This window comes from Leptidea sinapis, chromosome 2 (assembly GCF_905404315.1).
Source record: "Leptidea sinapis chromosome 2, ilLepSina1.1, whole genome shotgun sequence".
In the NCBI taxonomy this organism is placed as follows: domain Eukaryota; kingdom Metazoa; phylum Arthropoda; class Insecta; order Lepidoptera; family Pieridae; genus Leptidea; species Leptidea sinapis.
The window spans coordinates 4,826,969-4,845,351 of record NC_066266.1 but is presented as its reverse complement, the minus strand read 5'-3'; the positions used below and the strand labels follow the sequence as shown (position 1 = coordinate 4,845,351).

Sequence of the window (18,383 nt, the reverse complement as noted above, 5' to 3'; positions counted from 1 at the left end):
TGTAACTATTATTGCATTAGTTATAATTAATTTGCGCTTAGATACATCCTAGATAGATCTTCTTGCTGTTAGGCAACGCTCAACAACAGGCCAGGTTTATTACTTTAGTGTGGAAGACAGCTACGTGTTACGCTTGCTATTTGTTAGTCATTTTGTTTAAGACAGGAAATTGCCACAAAACGAGTATAATTTTAAACCATTATTTTTTGGTTTATATAAAGCTTTTATTTTTTTTAAACTAGCCGTTCTCGCCCGCTTCACTGGGCGAATTTTAAAAGGAAATAAATTAAATTTTATTTATCTTATTATAAATACAATAAAACTAAGTAGGCATAAACCATCTAGGATAAATTTCGCATCGAATGGTGGTAGTTTCATGTCGATACGATCAGTGGTTTAGGCGTGATTGACCCTCAAACAAGGACCATTTTCATATATATATATATTGATAATTACATGTCAGAGTTTTCTTAACGTATCTTTAATAGACATTGCGAAAAAAACACCAAAGTACCCCTAACTTTTTTACAGTTGGAGCCATGTTAATCATTCAATCTAGAAATAGTATGAAAAATTTTTTAATGTTTTCCAATAATTGTATTTGAAAATTATTATTTTTATTATTATTATTTATCATGAAAATTGTATTACGTTTGTAATAAATTTAAAATGCTTCTAATTATGAATTAAAACAATGACGATCTTGTGCGAGATAGGTAACTCTAACTATATCTATAACTAGCTCCACTCGATTGCTCAAGGCTGTTGGCTCGGTCCCCAGCCTTAAGTGTGCGTGAGTTTCTGAAAATAGAGGTAAACTATTCACCGCTATTTTTATCGACATGTTCACAGCTCTGACAGTAATATACACGTGTAAATTATCTAAGAATTTTCGTAGTGAAAAGAAAAACCCTCACTATTACTAGCAGTCCCTTCATAATGTTGGAAGCTCGGCAAGAAAATGTCGGTTTCAAGTTACTTTCATTAAAGGGCGTTAAATTTAAACAATGCCGCCGTTGCAAACATTTCAGCAGCCAATCCAAATAAAGGGACCCTTATCAAATATAATGAAGCTACCGGGAAACTGTATGTAGGTCAGTGTACGCCGGTTATTGATCCTTATAATTACGTTTGCGACAACTTGTTATATTTCTGGGCGGTTTTAAGTGGATCATACTTACTTTGTAGACGATAGAATGCCGTTTGAAGATGTATATAGAAGAACGGGTATTATAATTTAATAATAAAAACCAGACAAGTGCGAGTAAGCTCGCAAGCCAAGGGTTCTGTACAATTTTTTATGATTTATTTACAAATCTTGTAACTATGATAGCATCAAATTAAAACTATCATTACGGGGAAGTGTACCAAGAATACTGGCAGCATTTCCGCGTTGAATACGAGTAGCTAAGATGATCCTATGACCGAAATAGCTTTCCAGCGCATGGGTTTTCAGTTTATGATTTTCCAAATGTATTGTTTAATTTCCCTATACTTGAGTGCACTTTAGTCCAACTTGAGAGATAGGATAGTTTTTATTTCGATTTGGGACCCATAATTAGTTTTATTTCCAATATTTGTTTTGTATGGACATGATATTTTCAATGAGAGAATTTATTGACGCATGGTTTGACAGTTCTGCTGTGAAACAAGTAATTGTTAAGAAAATATTTCGTACAATATGTTGTTATAATGTAAATTATAACAACATATTGTACGAAATATTTTCTGATGTTATCTATATATATATAATATAAGAGATTTACACGTATAGAGTCACTCATCACGATATCTCTGGAACCACTAGAGTTAAAGACTTGAAATTTGGCAGGAATAATCTTTTCACCGAGTAGAGATCAGCTAAGAACGGATTTTCCAATATTCCATCCGCTAGATTTTTTTTTATTATGAACAGAACAACGTCTGTCAGGTCAGCTAGTATATATATATATATATATATATAATGAAAATGGTCTCTGTTTGAGGCTTAATCACGCCTAATCCACTGATCGTATCGACATGAAACTACCACCATTCGATGCGAAATTTATCGTAGATGGCTTATAGCTACGTTTTTTATTGTTTAATTTATTTCCTTTTAAAATTCGCCCAGCGAAGCGGGAGTAGGAGTAGTTTCAATGTAGAATTTAACAACTTATAGTTTAACAGTTTCTGTTATAATTTCAATAAGTGAGATAAATGATGACTAATATATTTTAACTTTCAATGAGATTAAACTTTATCGTAACATTGCTATGGTACTTCAAACCCAGTATCAAAAGGACTATCTAAACAGCCATCAAGTAAAACGAGGAGCAGATGCATTTTCATTTTATTCGTGCATTCGGGAAAACACAGGCTGAATATTAAAACGGGCACGTACATCGAAGGATTTCCAATTGCGATTCTCAAACATTCCGTATTTCTAGGCTTCGTCAAATAAGTTCAGTTAATCTGAAAAAATTGTAAGGCTTGAAATATTCCAGTGTAGAAAGGATGTCACGTAGATTATGGATAGTCTGTTTTTCTATAGCTGTGGAGGACGAGTGAAGGAAACTCAAATTAAAATTCAATAATTTTTATTCAAAACTAGCTGACCGAGCGAACGTTGTATTGCCATCATAGTTAACAACTGTAGTTAATCAACCAAGTATAGGTAGATAAAATTAAGTTTGTTTTACCTCCTGAGAAAGATATAAAGATTCTAATTAGTTATTCATTTTAAACTATACTTTCAATTTGATTTCTGAACGACGCGGGACACATCAAAGGAAAAATAATATTGTTGTTTTTATTTAATTCCGAGTATTTTCACATTTATTCACCTTTTAAACCTTCTCTGAACTTCCACAAATAATTCAAGACCAAAATTAGACATATCGGTCCAGTCATTCTCGAGTTTTAGCGAGACTAATGAGCAGCAATTCATTTTTATATATATAGGATAGGAAAACTACCACCCATTCCAAAAATAATGCCTCAGACTTGAGAAGAATGGGCGCAACAAACTCAGCGGGCTTTTTTTCCATCAAAAAATATGCTTATAAAGTAATATTGTACAATTAAATTTATTATTTAAGAGCCTGAGGGCGGTCACTCCATTCCCAATCTATGGAATCATTAAGAAAGTCATTGATGTTATACTAACTTTTACCACACAAACGTCTTTTTAACAATTTTTTTGAATATAGTAATACTTTTGTTTTGAACATTTTCTGGCATCTTGTTGTAAAAGCATATACATCACCCCACAAAAGACTTACTAACTCGAATTAGCCGAGTAGTAGGCATAACAAGTTTATGTTTGTTCCTTGTGTTAACATTATGATTGTCACAGTTTCTATCAAAAATCTCAATGTGCTTATGAACACATAGAACATTATCAAGAATATATTGAGAAGAAACAATCATAATATGGCACACTATGATTAAAATTAATGAGATTGTAAACTGCTATTTTAGAGTCAAATGAAAATTATCTGCCGCGTCCTGATGGATTGACCCTGGTGGCTTCGGTAAGGGGAAAAGGCTCTATTATAGATATATTCGATTTGATATTTACAGATAAATCTTCTTTTTAAATAAGGGTCGAGATATTTAAAGAAAATTTATTTTTTAAATAAAGGTCGAGATGAGCAAGACGTTCAGCTGATGGTCATTGATACGCCTTGCCCATAACAATCCAGTGCCGCTCAGGATTCTTGAAATACCCAATAATTCTGAGCGGTACTACAACTGCGCTCGTCACCTTGAGACATAAGATGTTAAGCCTCATTTGCCCAGTCATTTCACTGTGTAGATACGGCGCCCTTTCGACCGAAAAACAGTAATACTTACACATTACTGCTGTGAGGCAGAAATAGGCGCTATTGTGCTACCCATATTTTGCCCGCATCCTATGCAAAACAGCCTCCCACTGGTAAATGGGTAATGGTGAATGTTATATGTAACACTATTATTATAATCTAATATATAACATTATTATATAGTGCATTTTAATCGCCAATCACTAAAAGTGAAACTATTGAATATAGTTAAATTAAATACGGTTTAAGCCGGTTTGAATACCTTAATTTTTGCATTTATTATATCGTTAAAATTGACATAATAATGTTAATTTAACAAATCATGTTAAATTAAACCCAGTAACATATATTTTTTTGAAACTGTTTTTACATTAAATTTTGCAAATGAGTTAAATTTTTATTATTATTTTAGTTTAACGACGACGCGTTTTAATCCTTTAAAAAGTGTTTTATTTAAATTATTCAATATTTAGATATAGGTAAGTCATATTACATAAAAAACTTAACTATCTTAAGTGTTATTCCTAAGATTTGTTAGTCTACATGAGTCTCTCGTTAAATTAACGCTAGTAGGGAAGCTGTACTACTTACACAGGACCATGCGCTTCAAACACTTTGGTGTTACATTAAACATCATAAGGCCTCCTTGAACCGATGGTATCAAAATTTCATTCATTCATTCATTTACGAGTTTTTGAACCTAACTAAACAAATTTTGAATAAAAAAAAATTATAAAACAAAAAATGTATAGTGACTTCTTGTAATATATGTCTTTAATCAAATCGACACCTCTATCCGAGGCATCATCAGCCGATGTTGACTTTATTAGTTTTATAGTTAATTGATTAATATTTAATATTTCGCCAGTAATAAATAATAGAGAAACAATTAATCACAGGGAAATACATAACAATACAATCTCGGTATTCAATGTTGATTGTAAGTAAAACGGTTTACTGGAAGGACTATCCCGCCTGTAAGCGCACAATGGGTTTAAATCTCTTTGTGCAGTGAAACCGATGTTTAGAAGCGATTGCGAAGAGCCCTATTGGCAACACTTTGTTGAGAAATAGCTCGATAAAGTAACGGAAATCCTCTTTTATTTGCTGGACAAATAGGAAATAAAGCTTAGATTAAGGACTGCGCTACAACTAGATACCGCACTACCTAAAAACAATAGTTTTTTTATTACGGCAACTATTAGATGCCTGTGTGCGTGGCATCTTGACACTCAATGGCATCTTTCAAATTTTGTAACATACGCTCCGTGTTATTTTACATTGAAATTAATAAAATACAAAATACTAACAAATCATTGTATATATGTAAAAATAACACATTTTTACAAAATTTTACTTCGCAACCCGACATTTCAGTCACACATTGTTTCGTGATTGGCTCGAATATGATGGGCGTTGTATTAGTTGCCGCACTTTGCGACTACGCCTATGGTATCTAGTTGGAGCGCAGCGGATAATTCAATATAAATCTTGGATGGGAATTAAGGGAGCTGATGAGCTTATAGTCAGGCTGGAGATAGAAAAGCGTGTAGAGAAATTATAACCAATATCCTTATTATAGGAAAAGCTACAGTAGTCTCGTTAAATATATCCTAAAATATATAATATGTACAACGATGTTCACCCCTCATATAATAATGATGTGCTGCCGATCAAATCTATTTCTAACACGAGGGGTGCAATGTGTCATTAGTATTTTATTACCGTGACAGCTCCCTCGAACGTATTACCTTGTAACAAATCGGGCTGACAGTAACATTTACGTCACAATGACGTTTATAGTTAAATATCATTATGAACTAGTTATATAAATGAGCACACTTATATATAAAATTCTCGTGTCCCGGTGTTTGTTACCAAACACCTCCGAAAATTAACCAATTTGTTTGAAAATGTGTGTGTATAAATATTTTTCATACTCCTGAATGATAGGGATCAATTAAAATAATTAAGGGTGGGTCCCTTAAATATATTTTTTTTGATAAATTGTTCTTTATTAAAAAATACATACAACTTCCAATTTTCACCCATCTACGATCAACACCTATTTTTGTATCGCGATTTTAATATTATTATGTTCCATCCACAGATACGCAATAGAGTTGCAAATTGGTAATTGAATATTATGATTATTGTAGTACGATAAATTTTATGTATTTGGTAGATCTGAGAATCGGTCGTCATCTTTTTTATACCCCAAAAATTTTTACTATTGATTTTTTTTTGCTGGGTCAGCATTACATTATTTATTTTATGGTACGGTAGGTATATTGCAAAATGTGTTTTAGGTAGCTGATTAACTGAAACGTCAAAAATGAAAAATGTACTCATGAGACAGTTCTCGATTTATTTCAATGACAGTGTCGTTGGCACTTTATAAATAATATCTCTCATCCGTTACTGATATGGACAGAATATAATAGCATTATTAGGTACCACTCACCTGTTTAAATACCACAGGACAGGCTGTTCAATATGTTTGACATACAATTTTTTGTGCCTATTTGAAGCGCCACTCGCGAGTGTCCTGAGAACTATTTTTGACGTATAATACAAATGGCCTCAAAAATCAACGTACTAAGGTACACAATTTTTTTATCAAATAGTTTCACACTATCTTTGTTGTTAACTAGGTTGTCATCACTAGTTTTAGTTCCGCAGACTCTCGCTAAATGGTCAACAGCGCCAAAATGGCGAATATTAAACAGGTACAAAAGTACTTTGACAGCCGCCAGTCCAGTGGTAGAGGTCAGTGTTAGGTACTCTTTGGTTCTATATTTGCCTTTTTGGTTATTATTATTTGGTTGCAGTATAATAATACTGCAGTGGGATAATTTAACTATGTTGAATAAGCTATGTCAAAGCGACTATCTAGAGAAGACGATCTAAAAAGGCATTTAATTTCTCAAAATTGATTCCTTTAGAATTATTTTTGATGTAATTTCTAATATACTAGACACTACTACTGCTTCAGAAACAAATGGCGCTCTGAGAGAGAAGAAGCGGCGCAAGAAAGTCTCCTAGGATTCTTTTCATTTGCGCTCTTTTAATGAAGTATACAACATTGTACTGTCATTGCTATTGCTATAAAATAATCAGAATCTATTCTCTTGCCAACAGTTATTCCATGATTCAACTTGAAGACGACAAATAGGACAAATATCTAACAAATAGAATCAATAGATTACATCAAATAATAGTACCCAAAATAGATAGATATCATAAAAAAAAAGATACCGCAGGCGTAGTCACAAAGTGCGGCAACTAATACCTCGCCCAAGTGGGCGGACTCAAGCCAATGTCAAACAATGTGTGACGTTGACGTGCCACATGTTTCCTTTAAATTTTATTATATTTGAAACTGAAATGCCGGGTTATGTAGTAAAACTTTGTAAAAATAATACTACAAGAAATAACACGAAGCGTATGTTACAAAATTTGAAAGATGCCATTGAGATGTCAAGATGCCACGCACACAAGCACCTAATAAATGCCGTTATAAAAAATCTATTGTTCTTAGGTAGTGCGGTATCCAGTTAACCCTTAATCTAAGGTTACAGAGCAGTATAACTGACTTCATTGATCTGTGACCGTCGCATAACCGTAAAAGCCAGCGATCCACAAATCCGACGTAATCATTAAACATTAAGCGACCAAAAAATAAGGTTGAGCTTTTCGGCGATTCCGCAGACTAGTTAATAAATAAATAGTCCGCAAAGCTTATATACTATGCAAGTTCTGGATTAAGGCTGCCTTTTTTCGTGATTATATTTAGTATGCTCAAAGTAATATGAACCTGAATTGAAAAAGATTTTCTTTTCAACTAGCAGGAGGCTCCTTTGCATAGGTTACGGGCTTAGTTACGGGTTCTACAACTTCGCCTATTTCTACCGTGAAGCAGTATTGTGTAAACATTATTGTTTTTCGGTCTGAAGGGCGCTGTAGCTAGTGAAATTACGGGGCAAATGAGACTAACACCTTATGTCTCAAGGTGATGAACGCAATTATAGTGCCGCTCAGAATTTTTCTGTTTTCCAAGAATCCTGAGTGACACTGCATTGTAATGGACAGGTCGTATCAATTACCATCAACTGAACGTGCTGTTCGTCTTCCATTGCCAATTTGGCTTCTAATCTGGTGGAGTACAATCACAGAGTACAATCAATGTCCATTTCACTCTTTGAACCGTTGAAACTCATTTTAATTATTAATAAATTTATATTTAATATGTAGGTTTGTAAATAAAAAATCAAGACGAATTTTCACCTTTGCCGCCATTTTTTTTTCACATCTGTGCCGACAGGCAAACGCAAAGAGACTATGTTATGTCAAGAATGACAAAAGAGATCCGATCAAAGAGTATTTAATAACCCCAGCACGCCGTTTCATACAACATTGCAGGAGCGTTGTAATGTTCCAAATTCAAAAAACGCTCCTGCAATGGATTTGATTTTCTTTGTCCGAAAATACGATACTTCGCGTGTTTTTTCATCGAAAATAATGACAATAATTCCATGCATGTTTGAGAAAATGATGTTTTAAACTTTTAGCTACTCTACAAATCTACAAGCAGAACTGAACTAGATGTGAATCTAGTGAAATTCACGTGACAATACCGAGTATTATATAAGATTAGTATTTCAATAGAACGAAGGGTTTTTGTCCCTTAAGCATTGCCAAGTCGTGTTCCGGAGCTGAATAGTCTTGACGTGATGGATCGAGATAAGGGTCTGTATAGAAATAAATATATTCGTAGTCGTATAAGGCTTATTCCACATGTAATGAATGACCTTTTCTGTCGTGAAGTAGTATGTGCAAGTATTATTTCGGTTTAAGGTTTAATTATAAATGTAAATATAAGTTAATTTGTTACGCTTTTACACCGGAGTTACCGAACCGGTTTTAATGAAATTTGTACAGCTATAGTCTAGAGCTTATGAAAGGCTACATTTTATCCCGCAAAAATCCATGGTTCCCATGGGATTTTTGAAAAACTAGATTTCACCTCTATAAGCTATAACTATACCAATAGTTTAGTTCACCATAGCAATCTTCATCGAAATAAGATTCATATAATATGTTGGGAACGGGAGCAAAAACAGGAACCGGAACTGGAATAGGACATGAGATAATCATCAATTTCAAACTTGCTTATTATTTTTAAAAACCCTTTATCTACGCAGATGAAATCGTGGGCATCAGCTAGTAGTTAATAAATCTTTGTATTTGTTGGATGCGATTACTAATTATGACAGTAATCACGACCACCATGTTCACGAAGCATCCTTACACAAACAATAACTTCAAGCTCTAAAGGTTGATCCAATGTAGGATAATTTTATAACTTGATATGAAATATTTTATATATAGCATTCAGCACCTTATAAAGTAAATTATTACTATGTATATTACACCCATTGTAATATATTATATTTAATTGAAAAGAGTGGCCGCTGAGTTTCTTGTATGTTCTTCTCGCCAGCTCAACTTTTTCCGAACATAGATTCAGTAATTTAAAAAAAATATTTATAGTGACGATTCAAACGTGCTTAGTTTAATCCTAATTGAATAGAGTTTATTCGACTTTAACTTTGCCTGAAAGTGATGCCGCTGAATTATAGGTTCAATCAAGGATCCTGAGTGGCACTGTAAGAGGCAAGTGTATCACTTTCACAAACAGATTTTGTAACTACATATATATTCATATACATAATAGCAACACGAACGCGAATTTCTGTGAACGTTAAGACATACAGCTCATTCATTCGAGGATAATTAATTATTTCTGTGTACGCAACTTGTATTAAATACTCGAGGCATTTCAATTAAGTTTAGTGTGACAATAATTCATTAGCGCTATTTACAATAATTGCACTTACTCGTATCTGTTCCGCCAATTCATATTCAGGGCTTGATAATAATTTCTCATTTTAGGGCTAATGACTTCAATATGTGCAAAATATAATTAAATATATGTCGTAGTCAGGAACGTCATGACAAGTAGCGACTACGAAGGTGATTCGGTATTCGTATTAGGTCGGGTGTAATCGGCATGCTGTGCGAGTGCGGGCGAGTGTCGGTGCCGCGCGATGTATGGATGTTCGTAATTATCAAAGATGACACCATGAAACTTTGTGTGTAGGCACGTAGTAGGTAGTACACACATACACACACACACAATACACACACAAAAATGCAAACACACACAGCACACACACGCACTCTCACCTAACCACACACGCACAAATACCACGTCTTTTTATAAATATTGTAAATCCATTATTGTAAGTAAGTTCTGCAATAGTATTATTATAACCTAATTTAAGTTCTGTGGATTTTGTGATGAATTAAATAAATTAATAAATATATATATCTAATATATTAAATTCTCGTGTCACGGTGTTTGAGTTAAACTCCTCCGAAACGGCTTGACCGATTCGCATGAAATTTTGAGTCTGAGAATCGAACATCATCCATTTTTCATCCCCCTAAATGTTAAGGGTAGTCTACCCATATTTTTTTTACATTTTTTTTATTTTTATCTTATTATGATTCAGCATTGAAAAAAAAAACAAGTTCACATTTTCGCCCTTCTACGATCTACACTACTTTTTTAAAGCGATTTTTATATTATTCTGTTCTATCCACAAACCCTATAGGTTACAAGATTGCAATCGAATACAATAATAATTGAAGTACGTTAAATTTTATATATCTACGACATATGTATTTGGTAGGTCTGAGAATCAGTTGTCATCTTTTTTATACCCCAAAATTTAAATTATTGAATTTTTTATTTAATTACGATATATGGCAATACAACGTTTGCTGGGTCAGCTATTATAATATATATATATATATATATATATATGGATATGTTACTCGAAACAAATGCATAATTATGGGTCTCGGTAAGTATTCAACATACTCTCTTTTTTGATAACATGAAAGTATTTATCCTGTATAAATTAATGTGGGCCAAATCTAAACTATGAGGAAAAGCGAAAAAAACTCAAAAAAGTCTCGGGCTCGATTTCGATAAAATATAAAAGAAATATATATTTTTTTTTTTTTCATTTTTTTTTTTTTTTTTTTTTATGGAATAGGAGGACAAACGAGCGTGCGGGTCACCTGGTGTTAAGTGATCACTGCCGCCCACACTCTCCTGCAACACCAGAGGAATCACAAGAGCGTTGCCGGCCTTTAAGGAAGGTGTACGCGCTTTTCTTGAAGGTACCCATGTCGTATCGTCCCGGAAACACCGCACAAGGAAGCTCATTCCACAGCTTCGTGGTACGAGGAAGAAAGCTCCTTGAAAACCGCACTGTGGAGGACCGCCACACATCCAGATGATGGGGATGATATCGTAACTTGTGGCGTGTCGTGCGAAGGTGAAATTCGGCGGCAGGAATCAGGTTGAACAGCTCTTCGGAACACTCCCCGTTATAAATGCGGTAGAAGACACACAATGAAGCGACGTCTCTACGCAACGCCAAGTGATCCAGCCGTTCACAGAGTACTGGGTCCCCGACAATTCGAGCTGATCTGCGTTGCACGCGGTCAAATGGATCGAGCTGATACTGGGATGCGCCAGACCAGAGATGACAGCAATACTCCATGTGAGGCCGGACCTGCGCTTTGTAGAGCGCTAGAATGTAGGCCGGCTTGAAGTATTGCCGTGCTCTATTTATGACACCCAGTTTCTTTGAAGCCAGTTTGGCTTTGCCCTCCAGATGGCCACGGAATTGGCAATTGCTCGAGATTTCGAGACCCAGTATTCCGATACTAGGCGAGGCTTTAAGGGAAGTGTTCTCGAAGAGCGGTGATACGGCAAATGGGGTTTTTTTAGTGGTAAACGCGCAAACTTGAGTCTTCTGGGGGTTAAATTGGACAAGGTTCAACTTACCCCATTCCGCGACCTTCTCGAGAGAGGACTCGATAGAAGACACAAGTTTCTCCCGGCACTGGTCGACGTTTTCCCGAGAGAGACCTGCATGGCCCGTGTATACGGCATCACCAGTGCTGTCGTCTGCATAGCAATGCATGTTGGCGGTGTTTAACATATCATTGATATGCAGAAGAAACAGCGTGGGAGATAGCACACAGCCTTGGGGCACTCCAGCGTTCACGGGCTTGGGATTCGAGCAATAACCGTCGATAACGACCTGTATGCTGCGCCCAGTGAGGAAGCTGGAGGTCCACTTGCATAAGCTCTCGGGAAGCCCAAATGATGGAAGTTATGCGAGGAGCGCCTTGTGCCATACACGATCAAAGGCCTTCGCTATATCCAGACCAACTGCCAGGCCTTCCCCCTTGCTTTCAATAGCCGCCGCCCATCTATGTGTTAGGTATACCAGAAGATCGCCAGTCGACCGACCATGGCGAAAGCCGTACTGCCGGTCGTTGATCAACTGGTGACCCTCAAGGTATACCAAGAGCTGGCGGTTAATTATGCTCTCCATGATTTTGGAGAGTAGGGAGGTAATAGCAATAGGCCTGTAGTTTGCCGGATCCGAACTGTCTCCTTTTTTTGGGATCGGATGGACAAGGGCTGACTTCCATGAATCAGGGACTACGCCTTTTGAATAAGAGTGCCGGAATAAACGCGTTAGCACCGGCGTCAACTCAGGGGCACACATTCTAAGCACTTCAATTAGGGCTAAAATTTATATTTAATCAATTATGGAACTAATACTCAAGTACATTTAATAATTATTTGTAGATTTATATATTTACTAGCTGATCCGACAAACGTGGCTCTGTAGATAATAAAAAAATACTGTTTTATAGGAATTTGCCAATAATATTTCAAAACATCAAGAATTATTTCGTAACATATGCTCCATGTTGTTATAATGAAATTGTTTTACAGCAGAACTGTCAAACCGTGCGTCAATTAATTCTCTCACAAAAAATATGTCCATACAAATCTGATATTGGATTTAAAAATAATTATGGGTCCCAAATCGAAATATAAACTATCCTATCTCTCAAGTTGGACTAAACTGCACTCCATGAAGTAATCCCTATTAAAATCCTTTCATTAGTTTAGGACTCCATCGCGGACAAACAACGTGTCACGTAATTTATATATATTAAGATATGCATTTTCTAAAGAATAAAATTGTCATATAATGCTAGCTTGTACTGTTCAAAGGAAGTAGGTAAAGGAAATTCTTTACCTAATTCCTTTGAGAGATTCCAGAGTCAGTACTCTGTGTCACATTTGAGCGTCCAATACATCTCTGAAGTGAATCATATATTTCTGAAGTTAATATTATACACTTACTGGCTTTTACCCCGCGACTTTCTCCGCGTGGAATAGTTACTTTGGGCACATTTTTTGGGATACTTTGTAAATAATACACATTGAAACTGCTCTTTCCGCTGCTGGCGGTGCTCTTCTGTGATACAGCGGATATCCATTATCATTGTGGACAGTCTCTACAATAGTATTTTCCTGTGAACTTTAATCTCCTATTTCATCCCCATGTAGGTGAAAGTTTCCAACATGCCCTATCAAATACTTATAAAGTACTTCTTACCAAATGCCTAAAAACAAAGTTTTACGGTCTCATCTTCGATAATGGCGATCTTCCATCCCCTATCTCAACCCTTCCATTTATTTTTTCTCGATTCCGTTTCTGTGCTTTTTACTGAACGTAATTCTTAAATTCTCTTTGCTCTTTACTTCGACAAACATGATTATCACCACTGCCGGTTTCATTTTCAATCGCAACTCAATCACAGTTGTTTTATTGCCTCTTTCCATTCCGAGCTGAGCGTAGAGCCGCTTTAAGGGGCAGATATTTTATGACCTTTAATGATTTAAATCCAACATCACGTGATCTAATCGCCTAGTCCTAACGCTGTGAAACAATTGTTGAACAAAACTATTTTCTTATTAATATTATGGTCTATAAGAAATATTTTTTATAAAACAAACTGTCATTTATTTTTAAAGTTATGTATGTCTAACGCGGGTAAAAAAGCGATGATCAGGCAAAAACCATTTAGGATATATTTATGAAGCTTTCAGAATATTTAAGTATACGACTTTTATTCCTTTCTATTCTGTTTGATATATTAAGATGGACTTTTATTCCAAATTATATTGGTGAGCAATGAATAGGGGGTTTCATTCGCACCAATATGGTTGGTAAGCAAAAACCAAATCATTAAAAAAAACGCGTTATACTGGTAAATCTTTTATAAAGATGTAAGTAACGTATTTTGACCACCAAAATCTTATATTAACATTTTCGAAAGCTTAATCTCTCTCTCGGCCTTCAAAAGTAAGTATCACACTTTTAAAATTGGGATAACGTTTTAAGTTCACAAGATATACTTTCGAAATAAAAAGGACTCCAAAGAGAATTTAATTTTGTACATATAAATTTTATAGTCGGTAAACTTCTTTTAAGAATTGGCTGAAAAAAAACTTCAAAAACAAAACCATTCCTTTTTCAAAGTGGACGTTTCCGAATTACAATTTTACCATTCAAATATTTCTTTCTTCTTTTGGTCTTGTTTTAAAAATTTATGCTAAAAAGCACATTACATTTATTTATCGTGCCTCTTTCAGTTGAAGAATGTGCTAGGATCATGGCTTTTCTGGAACTAGGCATCAGCATGCGTCGCACTGCAAGAATGGTGGGTGTGACGGTTCGAACGATCCAGGAGGTAAAGCGAAGGTACGAAGAGACTGGACACCATCTGAGGAGACCTTGTAATGGCAGACCCAGGTGTACCAGTGCCCAAGAAGATCGTTATATTATTTCCACTGTGTTAAGAAATCGCCACCAAAATGCAGTTGAAGTCCAGCAACAGCTACTTCAGACCCGGAGGGACTACATTAGTGACAGTACAGTGAGAAGAAGACTTGCTGAAGCAAATTTGAAACCCCGAAGACCAGCGAGTGGCCCAAAACTCGAGAGACAGCATCGAGTAGCGAGACTGCGATACGCCCGTGAACCCATGCAGTGGGATGAAGAAGAATGGTCAAGAATTTTCTTTGCCGATGAGTCTCGATTCTCCCTTTACACTTCTAATGGAAGGCGAAGTGTTTACAGGCGACCTGGTGAGCGATGCCTTCAAGCCTGCATCTCAGAAAGAGTCCAATACGGTGGAGGCAGTGTACATGTATGGGCTGGCATATCTTCAGAAGGTCGCACAGAGCTAGTAGCCATAAAATATGCTCAAGAGATTATCAATAAGTATACAGGGCCGTATTTAGCAAATATGGGTGATGGATCGATGCTGATGCATGATAATGCCCGGCCACACACGGCTTATATCGTACAAGAGTATATTCAGTAGGTCGGTATCAGCGTGATGGCTTGGCCATCAAGAAGTCCTGATCTCAACCCGATTGAACACGCCTGGGATGAGCTTGGGAGGCTAGTCAGAAATCGCTGACCACCACCTACTACCCTCAGGGCACTAAAGCAGGCCCTGGTAGAAGAATGGGAGAATATTCCCCAACATCGGCTCCGATACCTAGTGTTCAGTATGCCAAACTGGCTCGAAGCTGTAATCAGAGTTCGAGGAGGCAATACCAGTTATTAAAAATTAAATAACATGTAATACATTTTAGTTGAATTTTTTTACACTAAACTAAAAATGTCTATTTTCATTGTTTTATCTTTATTAAGTTAAAAATGTTACTTATGTATAATTTTAGTTTCTAAGAATTAAAGCCTATAAAATTTGCAACAAAACGTTTTTAATCTTAAATCTCTACCTTCTATATTTAAGAAAAAAAATAATTTGAAAAGTGTGATACTTACTTTTGCAGGCCAGTGTAGATTCTACTATATCTGTACTATTTACTTAAGTTTTGTTGCGTGCTATGCTCAGTCTACCTTATTATTATTATTTGATGAGAGTGGCAATTATCTAGTCCTAAAGATTCCTAGTAGCACCGCGTCCAAAATTGAACTATTGTGTTCGCCACTCATACTATAGCTCAGTCAAGCGCTGCTGTCTTTACGAACCGCAGTATCTCCTTGACGCGAGTGTTGCAAACACCATCTGGTGGCAAAGTGTAGTCACTAAAGATTGTGTTACGCTTATGCATTAGTGTGCCGCAATCGCAGAGTAGATGAAAGCGTTTCATCAGCCTCAAGGCAAAATCTGCAAGTTTTGTCATTTTTGATGTCGTGATTAGGACAGGGAAAGGGTTCAAGCCCATATAGCCGTATTTATTTTTAATAATTAATTGTCAAAGCCATCTTTGCAAGATTTTTACAAAATTGTTCTTTCTAAAAACGTACTACCTACGTAAGCACGTAGTTTCTAATAGCACGAGGAAAAATTTGCATTTTAATGATTTTTGCTTCGCTAGGCCAAAGAAGTATAACTTCTTGTGTGCATACATAAGTACATACACTTTTTTTTTGTTTTTTTACTCATAAATATTAGTCGGAGCTGCAGTTGTTATTAACGCACTAATTTTAGTCTCGACCGCGACAGAAATCCGTAATTCTTAGGAAACCCTCAGCCAATATTATTTCTTAATAATAATCAAATGTAATACTCAGACTCAAAGTAGGATTAACTAAATGTTTACAAGAAACTACAGAGTCGGTTTGTATTAGCGACAAAGTTGGTTAGCATGAACCAAGAAAGTTGGTGACAATTTGAATAGTAGGCAAAGAACTTTGTAATACAAACTTATACCACCGATTTGATGTTACATAGTTTTCGCTGTAGAAAATGGACCTAAAGTTGGTCTTGAGAATCATTGATCGTCGTTGCACTGTGTAGATAGATACTTACTTGTGAAGTTGGAGTAATGAATAAGTTAAACCTGATTTTAATGCGTGCTCCTCTGCTTACGTTCCGAATCTCAATAGGAAAAAAACAGAAGTCTTATAGATTCACTTTGTTGTCCATCCAACTATCCGTCTGTCTGTCAAGACCCTTGAGCTCGGAAAAGATATACTCAAGTCTAAAAGTCTCGTGAAGCTGTGAAAAAACCAAACTTCTCAGTTAACGTAAAAAAAGAGACGGCGTTTTATGCCGCATAAAACGTATATATCAACACTCTGAAGGGAATAAAAATCCATTAGGTATTTTCCGTTGGCCTAGAACTATAAAATTTTGAGTAATATCGTCATATACTACAAGTATAGTTAAGAGTTAGAGCGCTTAGGCACTTCGTCTGGACCGGTATAGTCGTAAAACTATTTCGAACGGTTGAAGGGAAGGCATCGGATGACGGGATCCGGATCTAGTGCGTAAACTAACATAGAAATAGTTCTACGACTACTTCAGACCGTGTTTTCACGGATACGGATCGGATTCGGATCGGACGAACTACGAAAGCGATTTTACAGTGTCTGATTGTTCTAGTCGCTGTAACATACTAGAAGACATAGTCCGTGATCAACTATTAATAATGTGTTTCTTTTATTTGAACGGGATCTATCTCATATACGTTTCTAGAGTGTGAAAAAATTTATAAGTTTTTCGCTTCCACGCCCGTCGGTGGTGGAATAAGCGCATTAAGAGAATTTAGAATTTGGTATTATTTCTAAAAAGTAGAAAAGCCGTCTTGACAAACCGCACAGACAAACGAGGATATTATATATTATATCATGGTTCTATTTCTTTATAAATCTTAAAGACGCATTACTGACAGACCGTCAGTATAGGAAAAGTCTAAACACTGGAAATTTTTAATTAAAACATAAAAAAAACAGTCCTTATGCAAAGCAGTCTTAACTTTTTGTTAGTAAAAATTTAGTTAACCGTGTCATGTGAGGTATCGTACGAAAGCGCTTCATTGACACAAGCTTAAACAGATTTTAATTATTTTCATGATGATATTTCAAGAATTAAAAATAAACCTTTCCCCTGCTTATAATTATAGGTCCAAACCATGGTTTGGACATGTCGAGAGAATGAATGAAGAACGATTGACGAAGAAAGTGTATAAGGCCAGTGTGAATGAAAGTGTTGGAAGGGGTAGCCTAGGCAGACGTTTCAAGATCAAATCAGGGACGTCTTGAAAAAAGGCCAGGTCAAGAGTACCCTAAACCGGAGAGCATGTATGAAAGGAATAATGAAAGTGGACGAAGCGAAACAAGTATGTAAGGATCGTAGCAAGTGGAAAGAAGTGGTCTCTACCTACCCCTACGGGAAAGAGGCGTGATCGTATGTATGTATGTATAATTATAGGTAGGTACGTTATATTATTACTCGTCCTATTCCAAAAAAATTTTCATCGAGTATCATTACTCTCAGTGTGTAAAATGGGCTATATGTTTTAAGATTTAAGATACCTTTATAGAAGGCAAAAAATTTAAACCAAGTGAACATCGTAGCCAATACTTTTTATCAACACTTTGAATTAATAAGAGCTAGGCATTACATTGTTTACAGGTGTTGGCCGATGGTGTAGTCTGTATTAAATTTATTTAAACTTAAGCGAAAACAACTTTTTTTTGTGAAAATAAGGGACTAGACGAGCATGACGTTCAGCTAATTGATACGCCCTGCGCATTACAATGCAGTGCCGTTCAGGATTCTTAATAAACCCAAAACTCTGAG

At 35.8% G+C, this 18,383-nt stretch overlaps 1 protein-coding gene across 1 annotated transcript in view; it reads right to left on the bottom strand.

The window, feature by feature from the left end:
* The window catches only part of LOC126976724 (sperm surface protein Sp17), a 131,556-nt gene that overhangs the window by 43,030 nt on the left and 70,143 nt on the right, over positions 1 to 18,383 (bottom strand). The window lies entirely within an intron of this gene.